The sequence below is a fragment of the Garra rufa genome, chromosome 14, assembly GCF_049309525.1.
Source record: "Garra rufa chromosome 14, GarRuf1.0, whole genome shotgun sequence".
NCBI lineage: Eukaryota > Metazoa > Chordata > Actinopteri > Cypriniformes > Cyprinidae > Garra > Garra rufa.
This window is the reverse complement of record NC_133374.1, coordinates 44,228,076-44,247,636: the sequence shown is the minus strand read 5'-3', so window position 1 is coordinate 44,247,636 and position 19,561 is coordinate 44,228,076. Positions and strand designations below refer to the sequence as shown.

Here is a 19,561-nt window from a genome sequence, read left to right as displayed (position 1 = left end):
TTCTCTGAATCTTCTCACATTGTTTCCTTACCTGCTATAGTCAAGTCAGTCATTGATGGGGCCATTAGGGAGGGCTCTTTTGTCTCTCAGGTGTGAATTGCTAAATATTCATGGGTCATTGCCACACCTATGAATAATCCCTTTTCGATCACAAAACATGTTTTATAAAATTTACATCAATATATTGTTTTCTCTGAACGAGTGAACGAGATGATTTTCACATCATTTGGTTGAAAAAATTCTAGCCTACGACATCCAATTATCTAAAGTCTTGTAAAGAAATGTCCTGTATGTGCTTCATGGCCTTATTTCAGTGACTTCAAAACTTTAGATTTTCAATAACCACACATAAACGTAGTTTTCTCAAAAACACAAACATGCACATTAATGTTGCTTGCATATTATTGTAGCCCAATATTTGCTGATTACAATGTAATCTGACTTTAACCATTCATATGTTTTTAAGACACTGAAAAAAGCACAAATGTCAGGGCATGTCAAAACTTCTTCAGGGCCCCAAAACACCCTCAGAGGGTTAAGTGGGTTTTCAATCCTCCCACTCTCACATTGTTGGCCATGGGAGAAACTGATATGCTAAGAAAAATCACTTGTTGTTAATCAAGACAAAGCCATCATTGCCTCCAGGACTGTTTGACCAAGAAGATCTGTATTCTAGACTAGGGATGGTTCGATACGTGTATCGGTACCGTTCGGTTCTCGGACGAATTCCAAATGGAAGTGATCATCCCTATCACCTTTGTAGGGGGACTAAGCGAATCTGCTTAGTGCTGACAGACGCGGGTGTGTTCAACTTGAAGTGGCGCTGCCCCGCTTCAAGTCGAACACACCCACGTCTGTCCGCACTAAGCAGATTCGCTTAGTTATGCTAACAATAAAAAGACAGCGACATCTGCTGACAGAGACCATGCTGTGTTGTCACGTAAACATCCCAGCTGAAGATAATGAGGAAATAACATCGCTCCCTTCGCCAAGTGCATTGCAAACGACTACATTATGACCTGCACGTGCCCTAAGTCCTCCCACAAAGGTGATAGGGATGATCACTTCCATTTGGAATTTGTCCGAGAACCGAACGGTACCGATACACGTATCGAACCATCCCTATTCTAGACGCAGATGGAAGCAGGTGCAATACATTTCTGATTCACATTTGCAGCAGAGACAAAACTGGAACAACACAGCATGCCAAATATCTCATCTCGTCTGCGATTCTCTCAGATCGCGTATTTGTTAGATTATACTGTGTGATTGTCACTTGCGTAAACAAGCACCGATTTGCCTGTGATTTAGGCCACTTCTCATTGTCAGCAAGTCAAAATCAGGGCTAAAACTGTGCAGTCTGAACTCGGCATGAGTTGAGTTGAGTTCAGTGTGTGTTGAGATCTAAATGTTATGTTGGATGTGTGTTCACCTGACTAGGATTATCCTGTCTGGATTCAATTATATAACTTTTCGTCTCCATGTGTTTCATACATGCATCCATGAAATGGCCAGATTTGACTATCCTAACTAATAATTATTAGGTTAAAGTTGTAAGAAAAAGGACACACTGACTAATGCAATTATGAGTTATGATGATTTGTTATAAAAAAGTATATTCATACGACAAAATTTACAAACAAGCAAAAACTTCTCTCAATTACATATCAATAAAATGACTGAACTGAATTGAAAATGTTTTTATTTCATTTTTGTTACTGAAAACAGAAACATTTTACACATCCATTGTACAATATTAAGACAAAATCATGTTAAACAATTGACAAAATCTAGTTTCCTTAACTAAAGACCTTTACCACTAAGTGTACAAATGCTTAAATGCCCTAAACACCATTCATTTATCAGGAAACATTCATAATCTGATTAAGCACTAATGGATTGTTACACCTGTATTTACCCCACTACCCTAGATTGTAGTATTGCTGTAAATAACAGTCTTACCAATAATACATAAGAATCATTTATCTGAAGCATTATTTAAAGAGTCCTCAACCTACACCATTATGGTCACGGGGCGCTAGGAAGAGCGCCACGAAAAGATGAGGTCAGGGTCCAAAATGCAGGTAAGGTGCTCTTTAATTCAAACCAAAAAAGGCCAACACGGCACAAACAAAAAACATAAGGCCAACACGGCACAACCTGACATGACACTTACTAACTTCAAAATACAAATACAATTCCAACAGACAGAGTGTAGGGAGAGGGGAAACTATATAGTCAGTGGTAATAGGGACCAGCTGTGGATGTAACGAGTGACAGGTGTTTGCAATGAGACAAACACTAATTTGTTTCAAAATTAACAAATTTAATTTAATTTAATTAAATTAAAATAAAAATTAATATTAATATTTTAATATTAATTAAATATAAAATAATATATTATTATTATATATAAATATATATATATATATCTATATATATATATATATATATTATTATTATTATTATTAATATTTATAAATAAATATTTATTTTATATTAAAGATATAATAATATCTTTAATTTAGATATTATTAGTATCTAATAATACTTCTCATTAGAGGAGTGGAGTGCAGGAGGAAGGGAGACAGCGACCTCTGGCGGTGAAGGGAAAACCCGCAGCCCAGACTCGTGACAATTATTATACTCTGTGGAGACATATATTGTCTTGCTGCAGAAATAAACAGATCAAAAGTTAATACACTCAAATTTAGATTTTTGTTGATATTGTAAAAAATATAGATAATGGATTTATTTTGCTATTAAGATATATAATTTTTATGTTTTACCTGTATTGTCTTGTAACAATTGTAATCGTTTTTTTTTTTTTCCAATACTCACATTTTAAAGAGTTATGACAATATAATTAGGCATTAAGATGCTCACACTGTCCTTAAGCTTGCTCTCATAAGCATATTAATTGTAATTGTCTCATCATTTTATGTCATTGAGCAAACTCACAAAATCAGTCATTTTTTCCCTCACTGTATGGATATATGCATAATAGCATATTTTGAAGTCATACTTAATATATAAAGTTGTGCTTGCTCACTGTGGTTGATTGTGACTTTACAATTTATTGATCAAATATACACAGTGCCTTGCGAAAGTATTGCCATTGTTAAAATGTTTTAAATTACTTTCTTTTCTGCATAAATCTACACTTAATGTACCATATGATAAACCAAACACAGAATTGACTAAGACAGAATTAAAAATAACTGAAACTGAACCTAAAATAAGTACATTGTAACTCAATAAGTTTTTTCTACTATTTTTATTTTATTTTTTTTATTTTATTTTATTTTTACCGCAGGGCATGGTTTTTGCTCTGATATGCATTTTCAGCTCTTAGACCTTTTGTTAAGATGTGTATCCCTTTCCAAATCATACCCATTCAATTGAATTTACCACAGGTTACCTTCACTCAAAATGTAGTAACAACTACAAGCAATACGAATGCTCCTGTTTTTTGTTTGTTTGTTTTTTTAATAAATTTACAAAGATGTTTTTTGCTTTGCCATTGTGGTGTATGGAGTGTATATATATATATATATATATATATATATATATATATATATATATATATAGATAGATAGATAGATAGATAGATAGATAGATATAGATATATAAATATAATAATATTTAAAACAGTTTAACATTAAGCAGCAAAACAACAAAATGTGAAAAATATGAAGGGGTATGAATACTTTCGCAGGGCACTGTATATATTGTCTTTTGTTGTTGTTGTTGTTGTTGTTTTTTTGTTGTTGTTTTTTTTTTTACTATATTCAGACACATATTTTATTATGCCTAGGGACTGAGTTACTCATAAAGTCCAGTCTGGTTGATCTTGATTCACCTGATTCCAGATCAGTTGCAGTTGCCTGCATTTCAGTGGAGCCAAATTTTATTTGTAACCTGACCTGTCGGTCCATGCCTCTGTCAGTGTTAGGTATGTCAACTGATAAAGAACCAATCTGTGCTACCCCATCTTCATCCACAAACTGGACTTTTTGTCTTTCAGAGCTGTAAAATGTAAATTCTATACCTGTCTGCAATGGATCTGCTGGACTTCTTATAAATGAACGAACTTCATCACTTTCAACTGACTCTCCACTGCTGACAAGCTGCTGAAAGCAGACATCACAAAACACTTCACCTCTTGAGTTTATATATTTACTTTTGTCCTTGTGTTTGGTTTCATCAAATGATTTACATATACAAGACCCTTATGTCAGAGCACTAATATGGGACTTAACCATGGTAGGTGTTTTGCCGTACCTGATTGCTCCTTTCAAAATAACTACATGAGGTTCTGCTGGGCAAAGTATTTTGTGTTTGCTGCCAAATTGTTTCCGCATGAACTTCCTCAGAAATGAACTTTCAGCATAGCCTCCCACTAACAGCATGTACTCAATCCTCAGCTCTGGTTTTTGAAGGATCTGATTAATTTTGCTTTCTATAGCACTGAAGCTCGTATCAAAGAAGCTTTGTAGCTTTTCCCGTTCAATGAATATTCCACCATCATCCCACTCTGCTCCCTGAACGTCCTCAAAATAACTTTCTATGCTCTGTTTATCTTTGGCAAGTTCTTGTAAGCCGACAGGACATGTCAACATCACAACATCATCACAAGATTTTATAATCGTAATGTCATTCTTCAGTTTAAGTGCTTCGACTGGGTGCTCTTTCAAAAATTCCTCAAAAATTTCCTCTGAGAAAATGTCTTTCAGAAAAGACATAATATTCTTGTCTACTGTCTGTCCACCCATGCTATTTCCTGATGCAGCCTGCAACTCCTTTAGGTTGCCATTATCCAACACCTCATGGACCGTTATGTCAATAGTACCACCTGCAAGACACAAAAAAGACAGCTTTTATTCATGAGAACTCAGTGGAAATGAGCACACGTTCTTTCTGGAGTTCAGAACAGAAGATGATTAAGGCAGATACAGACTGTATCCTCAGAAACCTCACTAAGGCATGTCACACTGTGTGATCAAACTTTTCTGCTAATAAATAAATTTCTTATTCTGTCTTGTTCTCGATAACTTAAAGGTTTAGTGGTTTTAATGCTCATTAGCTTGGTGTTGGACTGTAATGTTGGGGAACACTTGTGTTAACAGACTTGCTAACATAAAGAAATCGGTCCAGAGGTCTGTAATTATATGTAATTAACACATTTTATCTTAATGACTTAATTTAAACTTAAGAAAAACAAAAACAAAAAAAACCCCAACAATTTCAACTATTCATTTTTAATTTTTAAGGTTACTGCGTGGTTATTATAGTTATAGTTATATGGATCAGCAATGTTAACATTTAAGTGCTAACCCTCAAGGCTGCATATATTATTTGATCAAAAATAAAGTAATATTGTGAAATGTTATTACATTTTAAATAACTATTTTCTAAGTTATTCCTTTTATTTTTCAGCATATTTACTCCAGTCTTCAGTGTCACATGATCCTTCAGAAATCATTCTCATATAGTGCTGGATTTTATTGGTGCTCAGTTATCAACAATGGTCACTTTTGCAGCTCAATATTTTTACTAAACATTTTTATCATTCTCTGATGAACAGGGAAAGTTCAAAAGAACACCATTTATTTGAAATATATATATTTTTTGCAGCATTATAAATGTTTTTACCTTTATCAATTTGCTGAACAAAAACTAATTTCTATTAAATAACACACACAAACATTTGAATATTTGTATATCTGTCACAGTGTGCATTGTTTTCACCCATTGTCTCTCCCTTTTTTGTGCTTTGATTTAGCCTTCATCACCATTATCTGCCACACCTGTCTCAGTCATTAGCTCTCCTTTTATAAGTTTGTCTGTGTAATCAGTTTGCTGTCGGTCTTTAATGTTATTTTGACGTTATTGGATGATCATCTTTTTTCCTGATCATTCCTGCCTGTTTTAATCTGAGGATAAATTAAAGAAATTGTTTGTGTTCGATCAAAACTTTTTTTTTCCGGCTATCCCCCCTGGATTTGTCTTTCCACCTTTTTCACAGTGTTTTTTTTTTTATTGATATGTGTGAGATCAAAGTACTGTAAGAGCTATGGAGAGCAGATGACAATTGTTGCTTCTGAATTGCTTTCATAGCACTTTGATGTCATACACTGGTTGGTCAGTGCATTGCTGATTCTAATCTAATTCATTTCTCATATCTGTAACATCCTTATGCCCACAAGTTGTTGTTGAAACAAACATTTTAAACAAACCTGTGATCATTATGGGGTAAAGCTCTCTCTTCAAAGATGTGACCATCGACATACGGTAACTGTCTACAGATATTTTAGAGTAGATGAACATTATTATATTTTGAGTGAAGGCTTTGTGTCACCCTGATATTTAATACACTGATAAAGACCATTCAGAAAAAAGCAATACAGCAATAAATGCAGAACTAGATCATTGCTCCAAAAGGATCTCAAATATTGGGCACAAGATTGTCCTAGGGTTAGGATATTGAGACATTTTTTATTTAAATAACCTTTAATGCAGCAATGTCTTTTTTAAAATGAAATAAATATAACATATATATATACACATATATATATATATATATATATATATATATATATATATATATATATATATATATATATATATATATCCCTAGCATGATTAGCAATTCGCTAGCATGATTCTAGCATGACTAGGAAGTCGCTAGCATGATTTTAGCATGACTAGCAAGTCCCTAGCATGATTTTAGAATTACTAGTAAGTCGTTAACATGATTATAACATGACTAGCAAGTCGCTAGCATGGTTTTAGCAAGACTAGCAAGTCGTTAGCATGATTCTAGCAGGACTAACAAGTCGCTAGCATAATTTTAACACAACTAGCAAGTCGCTAGCATAATTTAAGCACAACTAGCAAGTCGCTAGCATAATTTTAGCACAACTAGCAAGTCGCTAGCATGATTCTAGCATGACTAGCAAGTCGCTAGCATGCTTTTAGCAAGACTAGCAAGTCGTTAACATGATTGTAGTATGAATAACAAGTCGTTAGCATGATTTTTAACATGACTAGCAAGTCGTTAGCATGATTGTAGTATGACTAGCAAGTCGCTAGCATGATTTTAGCAATACTAGCAAGTCGTTAGCATAATTTTAGCATGACTAGCAAGTCGTTAACATGATTGTAGTATGACTAGCAAGTCGCTAGCATGATTTTAGCAAGACTAGAAAGTCGCTAGCATGATTCTAGCAAGACTAGCAAGTCGCTAGCATGATATTTACCATGACTGGCAAGTCGCTCGCATGATTGTAGTATGACTAGCAAGTCCCTAGCATGATTCTAGCATTACTAGCAAGTCTCTAGCATGATTTTAACAAGACTAGCAAGTTGCTAGCATGATAATAGTATGATTAGCAAGTCGCTAGCATGATTTTAGCAAGACTAGCAAGTCGCTAGCATGATATTTACCATGACTAGGAAGTCGCTCGCATTATTGTAGTATGACTAGCAAGTCGCTAGCATGATATTTACCATGACTAGCAAGTCGCTCGCATGATTGTAGTATGACTAGCAAGTCCCTAGCATGATTCTAGCATGACTAGCAAGTCGCTAGCATGATTTTAACAAGACTAGCAAGTCGCTAGCATGATTTTAGTATGACGAGCAAGTCGCTAGCATGATTTTAGCAAGACTAGCAAGTCGCTAGTATGATTCTAGCAAGACTAGCAAGCCGCTAGCATGATATTTACCATGACTAGCAAGTCGCTCACATGATTTAGATAGATAGATAGATAGATAGATAGATAGATAGATAGATAGATAGATAGATAAGGTTTGAAGATAGATAGATAGATAGATAGATAGATAGATAGATGATAGATAGATAGATAGATAGATAGATAGATAAGGTTTGAAGATAGATAGATAGATAGATAGATAGATAGATAGATAGATAGATAGATAGATAGATAGATAGATAAGGTTTGAAGATAGATAGATAGATAGATAAGGTTTGAAGATAGATAGATAGATAGATAGATAGATAGATAGATAGATAGATAGATAGATAGATAGATAGATAGGGTTTGAAGATAGATAGATAGATAGATAGATAGATAGATAGATAGATAGATAGATAGATAGATAGATAGATAAATAGATAGATTGATAAGGTTTGAAGATAGATAGATAGATAGATAGATAGATAGATAGATAGATAGATAGATAGATAGATAGATAGATAGATAGATAGATAGATAGATAGATAAGGTTTGAAGATAGATAGATAGATAGATAGATAGATAGATAGATAGATAGATAGATAGATAGATAGATAGATAGATAGATAAGGTTTGAAGATAGATAGATAGATAGATAGATAGATAGATAGATAGATAGATAGATAGATAGATAGATAGATAGATAGATAGATAGATAGATAGATAGATAGATAAGGTTTGAAGATAGATAGATAGATAGATAGCTAGATAGATAGATAGATAGATAGATAGATAGATAGATAGATAGATAGATAGATAGATAAGGTTTGAAGATAGATAGATAGATAGATAGATAGATAGATAGATAGATAGATAGATAAGGTTTGAAGATAGATAGATAGATAGATAGATAGATAGATAGATAGATAGATAGATAGATAGATAGATAGATAGATAGATAGATAAGGTTTGAAGATAGATAGATAGATAGATAGATAGATAGATAGATAGATAGATAGATAGATAGATAGATAGATAGATAGATAGATAGATAAGGTTTGAAGATAGATAGATAGATAGATAGATAGATAGATAGATAGATAGATAGATAGATAGATAAGGTTTGAAGATAGATAGATAGATAGATAGATAGATAGATAGATAGATAGATAGATAGATAGATAGATAGATAGATAGATAAGGTTTGAAGATAGATAGATAAGGTTTGAAGATAGATAGATAGATAGATAGATAGATAGATAGATAGATAGATAGATAGATAGATAGATAGATAGATAGATAGATAGATAGATAGATAGATAGATAGATAGATAAGGTTTGAAGATAGATAGATAGATAGATAGATAGATAGATAGATAGATAGATAGATAGATAGATAGATAGATAAGGTTTGAAGATAGATAGATAGATAGATAGATAGATAGATAGATAGATAGATAGATAGATAGATAGATAGATAGATAAGGTTTGAAGATAGATAGATAGATAGATAGATAGATAGATAGATAGATAGATAGATAGATAGATAGATAGATAGATAGATAGATAGATAAGGTTTGAAGATAGATAGATAGATAGATAGATAGATAGATAGATAGATAGATAGATAGATAGATAGATAGATAGATAGATAGATAAGGTTTGAAGATAGATAGATAGATAGATAGATAGATAGATAGATAGATAGATAGATAGATAGATAGATAGATAGATAGATAGATAGATAGATAAGGTTTGAAGATAGATAGATAGATAGATAGATAGATAGATAGATAGATAGATAGATAGATAGATAGATAGATAGATAAGGTTTGAAGATAGATAGATAGATAGATAGATAGATAGATAGATAGATAGATAGATAGATAGATAGATAGATAGATAGATAGATAGATAGATAAGGTTTGAAGATAGATAGATAGATAGATAGATAGATAGATAGATGATAGATAGATAGATAGATAGATAGATAGATAAGGTTTGAAGATAGATAGATAGATAGATAGATAGATAGATAGATAGATAGATAGATAGATAGATAGATAGATAGATAGATAGATAAGGTTTGAAGATAGATAGATAGATAGATAAGGTTTGAAGATAGATAGATAGATAGATAGATAGATAGATAGATAGATAGATAGATAGATAGATAGATAGATAGATAGATAGATAGATAGATAGGGTTTGAAGATAGATAGATAGATAGATAGATAGATAGATAGATAGATAGATAGATAGATAGATAGATAGATAGATAAATAGATAGATTGATAAGGTTTGAAGATAGATAGATAGATAGATAGATAGATAGATAGATAGATAGATAGATAGATAGATAGATAGATAGATAGATAGATAGATAGATAAGGTTTGATAGATAGATAGATAGATAGATAGATAGATAGATAGATAGATAGATAGATAGATAGATAGATAGATAGATAGATAGATAGATAAGGTTTGAAGATAGATAGATAGATAGATAGATAGATAGATAGATAGATAGATAGATAGATAGATAGATAGATAGATAGATAGATAGATAGATAGATAGATAAGGTTTGAAGATAGATAGATAGATAGATAGCTAGATAGATAGATAGATAGATAGATAGATAGATAGATAGATAGATAGATAAGGTTTGAAGATAGATAGATAGATAGATAGATAGATAGATAGATAGATAAGGTTTGAAGATAGATAGATAGATAGATAGATAGATAGATAGATAGATAGATAGATAGATAGATAGATAGATAGATAGATAGATAGATAGATAGATAAGGTTTGAAGATAGATAGATAGATAGATAGATAGATAGATAGATAGATAGATAGATAGATAGATAGATAGATAGATAGATAGATAGATAGATAAGGTTTGAAGATAGATAGATAGATAGATAGATAGATAGATAGATAGATAGATAGATAGATAGATAGATAGATAGATAAGGTTTGAAGATAGATAGATAGATAGATAGATAGATAGATAGATAGATAGATAGATAGATAGATAGATAGATAGATAGATAGATAGATAGATAAGGTTTGAAGATAGATAGATAAGGTTTGAAGATAGATAGATAGATAGATAGATAGATAGATAGATAGATAGATAGATAGATAGATAGATAGATAGATAGATAGATAGATAGATAGATAGATAGATAGATAGATAAGGTTTGAAGATAGATAGATAGATAGATAGATAGATAGATAGATAGATAGATAGATAGATAGATAGATAAGGTTTGAAGATAGATAGATAGATAGATAGATAGATAGATAGATAGATAGATAGATAGATAGATAGATAGATAAGGTTTGAAGATAGATAGATAGATAGATAGATAGATAGATAGATAGATAGATAGATAGATAGATAGATAGATAGATAGATAGATAGATAGATAGATAGATAAGGTTTGAAGATAGATAGATAGATAGATAGATAGATAGATAGATAGATAGATAGATAGATAGATAGATAGATAGATAGATAAGGTTTGAAGATAGATAGATAGATAGATAGATAGATAGATAGATAGATAGATAGATAGATAGATAGATAGATAGATAGATAGATAGATAGATAGATAGATAGATAGATAGATAGATAAGGTTTGAAGATAGATAGATAGATAGATAGATAGATAGATAGATAGATAGATAGATAGATAGATAGATAGATAGATAGATAGATAGATAGATAGATAGATAGATAAGGTTTGAAGATAGATAGATAGATAGATAGATAGATAGATAGATAGATAGATAGATAGATAGATAGATAGATAGATAGATAGATAGATAGATAGATAGATAAGGTTTGAAGATTTTCCGCTCAGAAAAATAATAATAATAATAAGAAGAAGAAGAAGAAGAAGAAGAAGAAGAAGAAGAAGTTTAAATAGGATTTCAGTAAGTTGGCTTTCTTTTTTTTGTGACAAAATTTTTGCTGATCTGTTTTCAAAAAAGAATTTGTTGAATAAAATGTTAAATTACTAATTAATTATATTATTATATCATAGAGAAAGTGAGTGATCTTCATTTATGCGTAAGCAGTACAGTTCATAGCGTAAATAGAGTAAATTGTCAGATTTGTGAGGAGAAAAGTACCAAACGGCTGATAATAAGTTGTACCGTGAGGATGTGTTGCAAATGTTATTTTCCGATTCTGACTCTAAAGGGGAATATTTGTCTTTTGGAAATGACGATCGACCGTCTAATAGACGCGCATCTCGCGGTACATCTTTGTAATCTAAAGTGAATCTGTATGTAAGTCTGCATTAGGATTTAAAGGAGAATTAAATGTGTACCTCCACAATCTATAACCATGTATTGGCTTCCTGGTTGCTGTTCCAATGTTTCTTGACCCTCTCCTTCGGCTATGAAACCATCACTTGGCAGCTGCTTACAGAACACAGATGCAGCTTCTGGCTCCAGGGCAAAGATGAGCCTTTCAGGTGTAGCATTCGTCACAAGACCTGCCTGCATGATTAATTAACTTAATAATGTTTCTGAAGAACAGGAATATAAGCTTGTATGTGTAATACCAATTGTAAATCAGCTAAATGAATAAATGTTAATGTATACGATGAGTTTTCATGAGTATTTGATATTCCTATGTTTTTTCTTTAACTCACCTCAACAGCTGCTTCTCTCATGAATTGTTTTGCTACTGCAGGCCAGATAGCAGGAACTGTTAATACCCATGTAACATCTGATGCAACAAACTTTCGTCCTTCAGTGGTTTCATCAATTTTTGCCAGTGCATGATCCTTCAGGAATCGCAGACTCTCTGAGAAAACCTTTATAGCCTTCATTGTTTTCCCATTTGATGCTGTAATCATCAAATCTCTGTGGATTTCCTGTGCAACAAACACGTTTAATTACATTGTTACTCAATGAAAGTGCACCAAATAAATCTTCCAGTCACATCAGTCAACAGATCAATAATATGATATTTAAGGTAAACATAACAATCCATAAGACAAAAGTATAATTACAAATGTAAAAGAACTTACTGTATTATAGAGCTCCATTTTGAAGTGTTCAAATAGATAGTGGTTCATTGTTTGCTCTTTTTTCATCGCCAAGGTGTATGTTCTCAAGGCTTCATAACCAAACTTCTGAAAGTTCTCTTCTTCATCAAATAAAATGCAGGTGGGGGTTTTGAAAGTTTTTTGACCTTGACCCATACCCCATGAAGAAATCCAAATTTGTTCTTGATTGCTATCGGTCTCAAAGCTGAAGGCATATCCACTGTATGATGTTCCAAAATCAATAGCAATGTAAAGAATTGTTGCCATTGTGTAGTTAGAGAGCTGCTGTGTTTCAGAGCTTTTACCTTCTTCAAAAATGAACTGTACACTTTGCGCTCTCTCTTATTTATATTCACAAATCCTGCTTTCACTTTTGGTAATCCTCTCACCAAAAAATGGGCTGTGCTTTTAAAACTATGAAGTAGACATGCATTACTAATGTTTATCGTAACAGTAGCAACCAAATGCAGGATTGATATGATTTGGTGTGATAATAAATGCTTATTTTTTATCTCTAAGCAAGACAGAATTGCTGATTTATATTTTTTAAATGATTTTGTTGACTACTGATATGCACTGTAAAAGGTAATAAGTTCACTTTACATAGAAACCACATTTAAAATGGATTTCTTCAGAATAAGCAAGCACATTAGTTAAAAACCTTTAAGATGATTAAGCTTACTAAAACTTTGTGTGCTGTACTTTTGTATTTGTATAGGTAACCATAGGTAACAGTTAATGTTGCAACAATATTGCATGGAGAATTTATAAGCTGGTGCCATATTCATTAACATTACAGAACATGTTAAATGGCTCATATAATAGATATAAGACTATATTTTAAACTCTGTTAAAGATGCAAGTTTGTACATTATATAAAAGCTTTTAAAGACGCTTCAATAATTCATGCTCCAGTAGATGGCAGAATTACAGCTTTGCCAACCACTGAGGAAGTAGAGGAAGTTATCATGTCAATCTATGAAGGAAAACATGTTTTTGCTGTTGGTTGAGTCTGACTCGTTAGTGCACTTCATCTGCATTGTGGTTGAGTAATTGTGTCTCCCAAAAACTTGTATATTTTGTTTGCACATTTCTGTACATTATGTATGTCTCCCTGTCAGACACACCCAATTCAAGTCTTGCAGTCTCTACTATCAAGCTGATGAGTGAAATCAGGTGTGTTAGATGAACGTAATCTGCATGTTAGTCTGCATTAGGATTTAAAGGAATATTAAATGTTTAATGTATTGGCTTCCTGGTTGCTGTTCCAGTGTTTCTTGACCCTCTCCTTCGGCTATGAAACCATCACTTAAAAACTTACAGAACACAGATGCAGTTTCTGGCTCCAGGGCAAAGATGAGCCTTTCAGGTGTAGCATCCGTCACAAGACCTGCCTGCATGATTAATTAACTAAATTATGTTTCTGAAGGACAGGACAATAAGCTTGTATGTGTATACCAATTGTAAGTCACTTTGGATAAAAGCGTCAGCTAAATGAATAAATGTTAATGTATACGATGAGTTTTCATGAGTATTTGATATTCCTATGTTTTTTCTTTAACTCATCTCAACAGATGCTTCTCTCATGAATTGTTTTGCTGCTGCAGGCCAGATAGCAGGAACTGTTAAGATCATGCATGTGTCATCTGATGGAATGTACTGGATTCTCAACTATGTTTTCAAACCTTGAACTGATTCAAACCACAACACACGTCTTATACTTAAACCGAGAAATAAGTATTCTCACTGACAGCGATGTGTAGTGCAACATTTTACACAAAAACTCTGCAGTTAATAGACAAATGAATGCATGCATCACAGTTCAATATTTCCCCATCCTGTTTGGATTTAATGTTTTCGTTACATTGTCAAATGTACTCTGGTTGTGGTTTGGGAAGTGTTAAATGCACCAGTAAAACTTTCTGTTCGGACTATGCAAAGGAATTTCACAAGCAGAAAGAAGGGTGTTTCAGATCTTAGGACCCTTTGGTGCAACAGGAGATCAGCATCCTAAAGCGCTTCATGCTCAAGGCTGTCAAAACGGATTCCTGCTCTTTTTCCCACTGGCTGCTCCCGGCACAACCTTTGGATTTCAACGCCACTGAGTTAGGGCAGTGCTGGAAAATAATGGTGGCCACACAAAATATTGACACCTTGGGCCCAATCTGGACATTTTCACTTAAGTGTGTACTCACTTTTTTGGCCATCGGTTTAGACATTAATGGGTGTGTGTTGAGTTATTTTCGGGATAGCAAATTTACACTGTTATGCAAGCTGTACACTCACTTTTTATGTGACCACACTGAAGAAATTACACTTTGCTACAATATAAAGATATAATAAAATATTTACAAAATTGTGAGGGGTGTACTCACTGTGAGATATTGTTAACATGTATGTAACAATATTAACTGCATGCTGTAAAAAAGCAAAATAATTTGACGAGGCAGCATGTACTTAATGGGGTGGGGTCGAGAGCTGTGGGTAGAAAGGAAGCAGCCATCAGAACCGCGCCAAAGCCCAGTTCAAGAACCCAGGTATGGGCGTCCCTCTGACAGATCTGACCAGGAAGGGACAGCCTGAGAAGATTTGATGGACACCTACTGCAGAGCAGGCTTTTCAACAGATCGAGACAGCACTCACTTTGGAAGCTGTCCTGTGCGCCCTGACTTCGGCTGTCCCATTCCTGATACAGACGGATGCCTCTGATACCGTCCTCTCCCAGGTCCAGGAAGAAGAGGAACATTCAATCCTCTACATCAGTTGTAAGCTGAACCCAGCCGAGAGTACGCCAGAGTGGAGAAAGAGGCTCAGGCCATCAAGTGGGTAGTGCTGGAGCTGCAGTATTACCTGTTTGGCTGGAAGTTCACCCTGGTAACCGACCATGCCCCGCTTCAATGGATGGCGCAGAACACTAACACCAGGATGACCAGATGGTTCCTCGCGCTCCAGGACTTACACTTTGACGTGAAAAACCGAGCTGGAGCTGTGAATGCCAACGCCGTGGCCTCACTTGGATTTGGACATCTTTTTCAGGCCTGTCAGGGGTCACTCCCCACCCACCCCCTATTTCTCCCCTGCTAACTCATATCATCCACAGGACCAGGTTGACGGGGTGGGGTGGGGTGTGGGGGGGTTCTAGGGGTTGTGATGAGCGCCTCGAGAGATCATCAGGGAAGTGATCGGCGTCAGCTGCTTCTCATCAAGAGGAACGTTCATAAGCAGCGGAAATGAAGATAGTGGTGAGAACGATCTCCAAGAGAATGCATGTGTAATGTTTTTCTCCACTCATCTGTATTCTTTCACTTTCATTTCACCATTCAATAAATCCACCCACCGGGGCATTAAATTGAGTTCTCTGTCGTGCGATTCTTCACCCCATGACACCTGCATAATTCATAGTTTAACCGCAAAATAATCGCAAAAAAATGGAGCCCTACGAGTTAAGTATGAGAATGGGCTCCAGTGGAGTTTTGAAACATAAATATGAGGAATCCCCTCGGCAAATCTCCCTAGGTAACTTTTATGATTCAGGTACATTCAGGTACCTTGCTTGTCCAAGGACTTCAAAAGGACCACGACACGCAAATCATAAAACAAAAGAAAAAAGATGGTGAAAAAGTAGAAAAAGTGGACCAAAGGTAGACTACAGGAGAGAAATCTTGGAACGTCACACAACACTCTTAAATCTTAGATAAATAATTAGGTTAATTAGAAAACAAAAAGAAATTGCAAAGAAAATGATGAGGTTGCTGAAGGAATTGATTGCTTTAAATCATTTTTGCTCTGAGTTAAAATGTCACCTCTTAAGAGGAACTTAAATCTCCCCTCTTTGATAGCATACAAACAAGTCAAAATTTATCTTGGGCAAAAGAAGTTTGTAGTCTCAATGTTTCCAAATGAGTTATCAAAGAGTGAAATGTAAGGATAAAAAGTATGCGTGCAGTTTGTCATGTTTGAAGAGGTGAAGAGTTAATTGTACTTCCTCAACAGGAGATGCATTTTGTAACTGTCACAACACAGAGGGAGGCAGAGACGGAGGTGAGAGTATAAGATAAAAGGTAAGTTTATTAACAGGTTTGGTAAGTATATTGAAGCAGGTATTGAGGTGATAGTTCTTATCTGAGATGTCCAGCGTTCAGGTAAGTAAATCCAACTATGGAACCAGGAAACCATAGAGTCCACAGGAAGAGCATGCAGGGGTGTGATCGGTAGATCAGACAACGAGGAATGATTCAGTCCGGGTATATAAAGGGGAGCAGATTGGATCCAGATGAGTAATTAGTAATCAGGTGACAGTGAACGCGTGTGTGTGTCTTCAGGGGGCGTGGCTGGTGGATCTTGCTGTGGTAGAACTCTGACATTACCCCCTCCTCCAGGGGCGGCTCCCGACGCCCCTCTCCGACGTCGAGGACGACCTCGACCGCGAGGGGCTGGACGTTCTGGGTGGCTCTGGTGGAAGTCCGTCCGAAGTTGTGGATCGAGGATATCGTCTCTGGCCACCCATGATCTTTCCTCTGGTCCGTACCCCTCCCAGTCGACCAGATATTCCAGGCGGTTGCCCCGATGTCGGGAATCCAGGATCTCATTCACGGTGTAGATGGACGGTTGATCCAGGATCTCTGGAGGAGGGGTATCAGCTTCAGCTCCAGGATTATCTGTGGCAGAGGGAAAGTACGGTTTAAGGAGTGACACATGAAAGGTGGGATGGATTCTGTACCTGGGTGCGAGCTGAAGCTGATATGTCACTTCGTTGAACTGCCTCAGGACCTCGAATGGACCGATATAGCGGGGACTCAGCTTTTTGCACGGTAGCCTCAGCCTGATGTCTCTCGTAGATAACCACACCTTGTCTCCAGGTTGGTATAATGGGGTGGGTCTTCTACGAACATCTGCGAATTCCTTGTGGCGTCGGATGGCTCGTTGTAGATGTTGATGAGCTGAGTCCCACACTCTCTCGCTCTCTCGGAACCAGTAGTCTACAGCTGGAACATTCGTGGGTTCCTCCGTCCAGGGAAACAGCGGCGGCTGAAAACAGAGTACGCACTGGAAGGGAGTTAGTCCGGTGGTCTCTTGGCGTAGTGAGTTCTGTGCATACTCGGCTCACGGGAGGAACCTGCTCCAGCTGTGTTGGTCAGCAGAACAGTATGACCGGAGGTAACGTCCAAGCTCCTGGATCTTCCTCTCAGTCTGGCCGTTGGTCTGTGGGTGGTATCCTGATGAGAGATAACAGAAACACCAAGTGACTTGAAGAATGATTTCCATACATGCGAGATGAATTGTGGATCCCGGTCCGACACAATCTCCTCGGGGAGACCAAAGTGACGGAATACGTGCTAAAGCAGGTATTGAGGTGATAGTTCTTATCTGACATGTCCAGCGTTCAGGTAAGTAAATCCAACTATGGAACCAGGAAACCATAGAGTCCACGGGAAGAGCACGCAGGGGTGTGATCGGTAGATCAGACAACGAGGAATGATTCAGTCCGGGTATATAAAGGGGAGCTGATTGGATCCAGGTGAGTAATTAGTAATCAGGTGACAGTGAACGTGTGTGTGTCTTCAGGGGGCATGGCTGGTGGATCTTGCTGTGGTAGAACTCTGACAATAACCAGTTTACACAGAATGGAACTTCTAAGATGGGTTGATTCCATTTTACCTGTATTTGTTATATGTTTTAGGTGTAATGACAATAGAAATTAAAGCTGCAAGCAGCGATGGGAGGGCCCTCGCGCCGGGCTCACCGCCGACATGTGGCGAATGGTGGGCACTATGCTTTTAACATAGTAAATTTAGGAGGAATATGTGGAAGTCATTCAGATGTGCCAGATTTCTTGCTGCCACCTGGTGGCGCTATGTGTATAACTAAATATTGGCATGCAGATGTGTTCGGGCCAGCGATTTTATCAAACATATGAAGTTTGGTGCAGATTGAACATGGCATGCTTGAGTGTAATACATGACATATCCTGCTGCCAACAGGTGGCGCAATTATGGAAATATTGGGTTTTAGATGTCTTCAGGCCAGGACTATTGCCAAACATGTCAAGTTTGGTGCAAATTGTACATTGCATGTTTAAGTTAGTGTAAAACAAGTAATTTGCTGTTGCCAGCTGGTGGCGCTATGACTATAACTAAATATTGGCATGTAAATGTATTCAGGCCAGGACTCTTACCAAACATATTAAGTTTGGGGCTGATTGGACATTGCATGCCTGAGTTACAGTAACTTCCTGTTTCATTGCATTAAGAGTATGCTTTAGCACTTAGCTAAATGTTGCTAACATGTTTCTAGCATGTTGCTACCCTATTTAACACTTGTTGATATTTTTAAAATGTTGCTGGGCTTCCAAAACAGTATTAAACATGTGACTTCCTGTTTCCAGCAGGTGGCACTATGACTATAACTGAATATGAGCATGAGCATGTGTTCAGACCAGCACTCTTATCAAACATATTAAGCTTGGGTCAGATTGGACATTGTATGCATGAGTTACACTTATTTTTCTTTGTATTAATATCATTCTTTAGCTTTTAGCTAAGTGATGCTAGCATTTTTTACATGATTGTAGCATGATGCTAGCCTATTTAAAACTTGCTAACACTTTTTAATATATTGCTAGGAGTCCATAACACCATTAAACGTCCCTTCCTGTTGTCAGCAGGTGGCGCTGTGACTATAACTGAATATGGGCATGTATATATCTTCAGGCCAGGACTCTTATCAAACATGATAAGGCTGATTGGACATTGCATGCCTGAGTTACAGTAACTTCCTTTTGCATTTGTA

General features: G+C 35.7%; 1 pseudogene; it reads right to left on the bottom strand.

The window, feature by feature from the left end:
• Positions 1 to 3,791: 3,791 nt before the first annotated feature.
• On the bottom strand, positions 3,792 to 13,039 carry LOC141284466 (heat shock 70 kDa protein 12A-like; annotated as a pseudogene).
• Between the last annotated feature and the right edge of the window lie 6,522 nt (positions 13,040 to 19,561).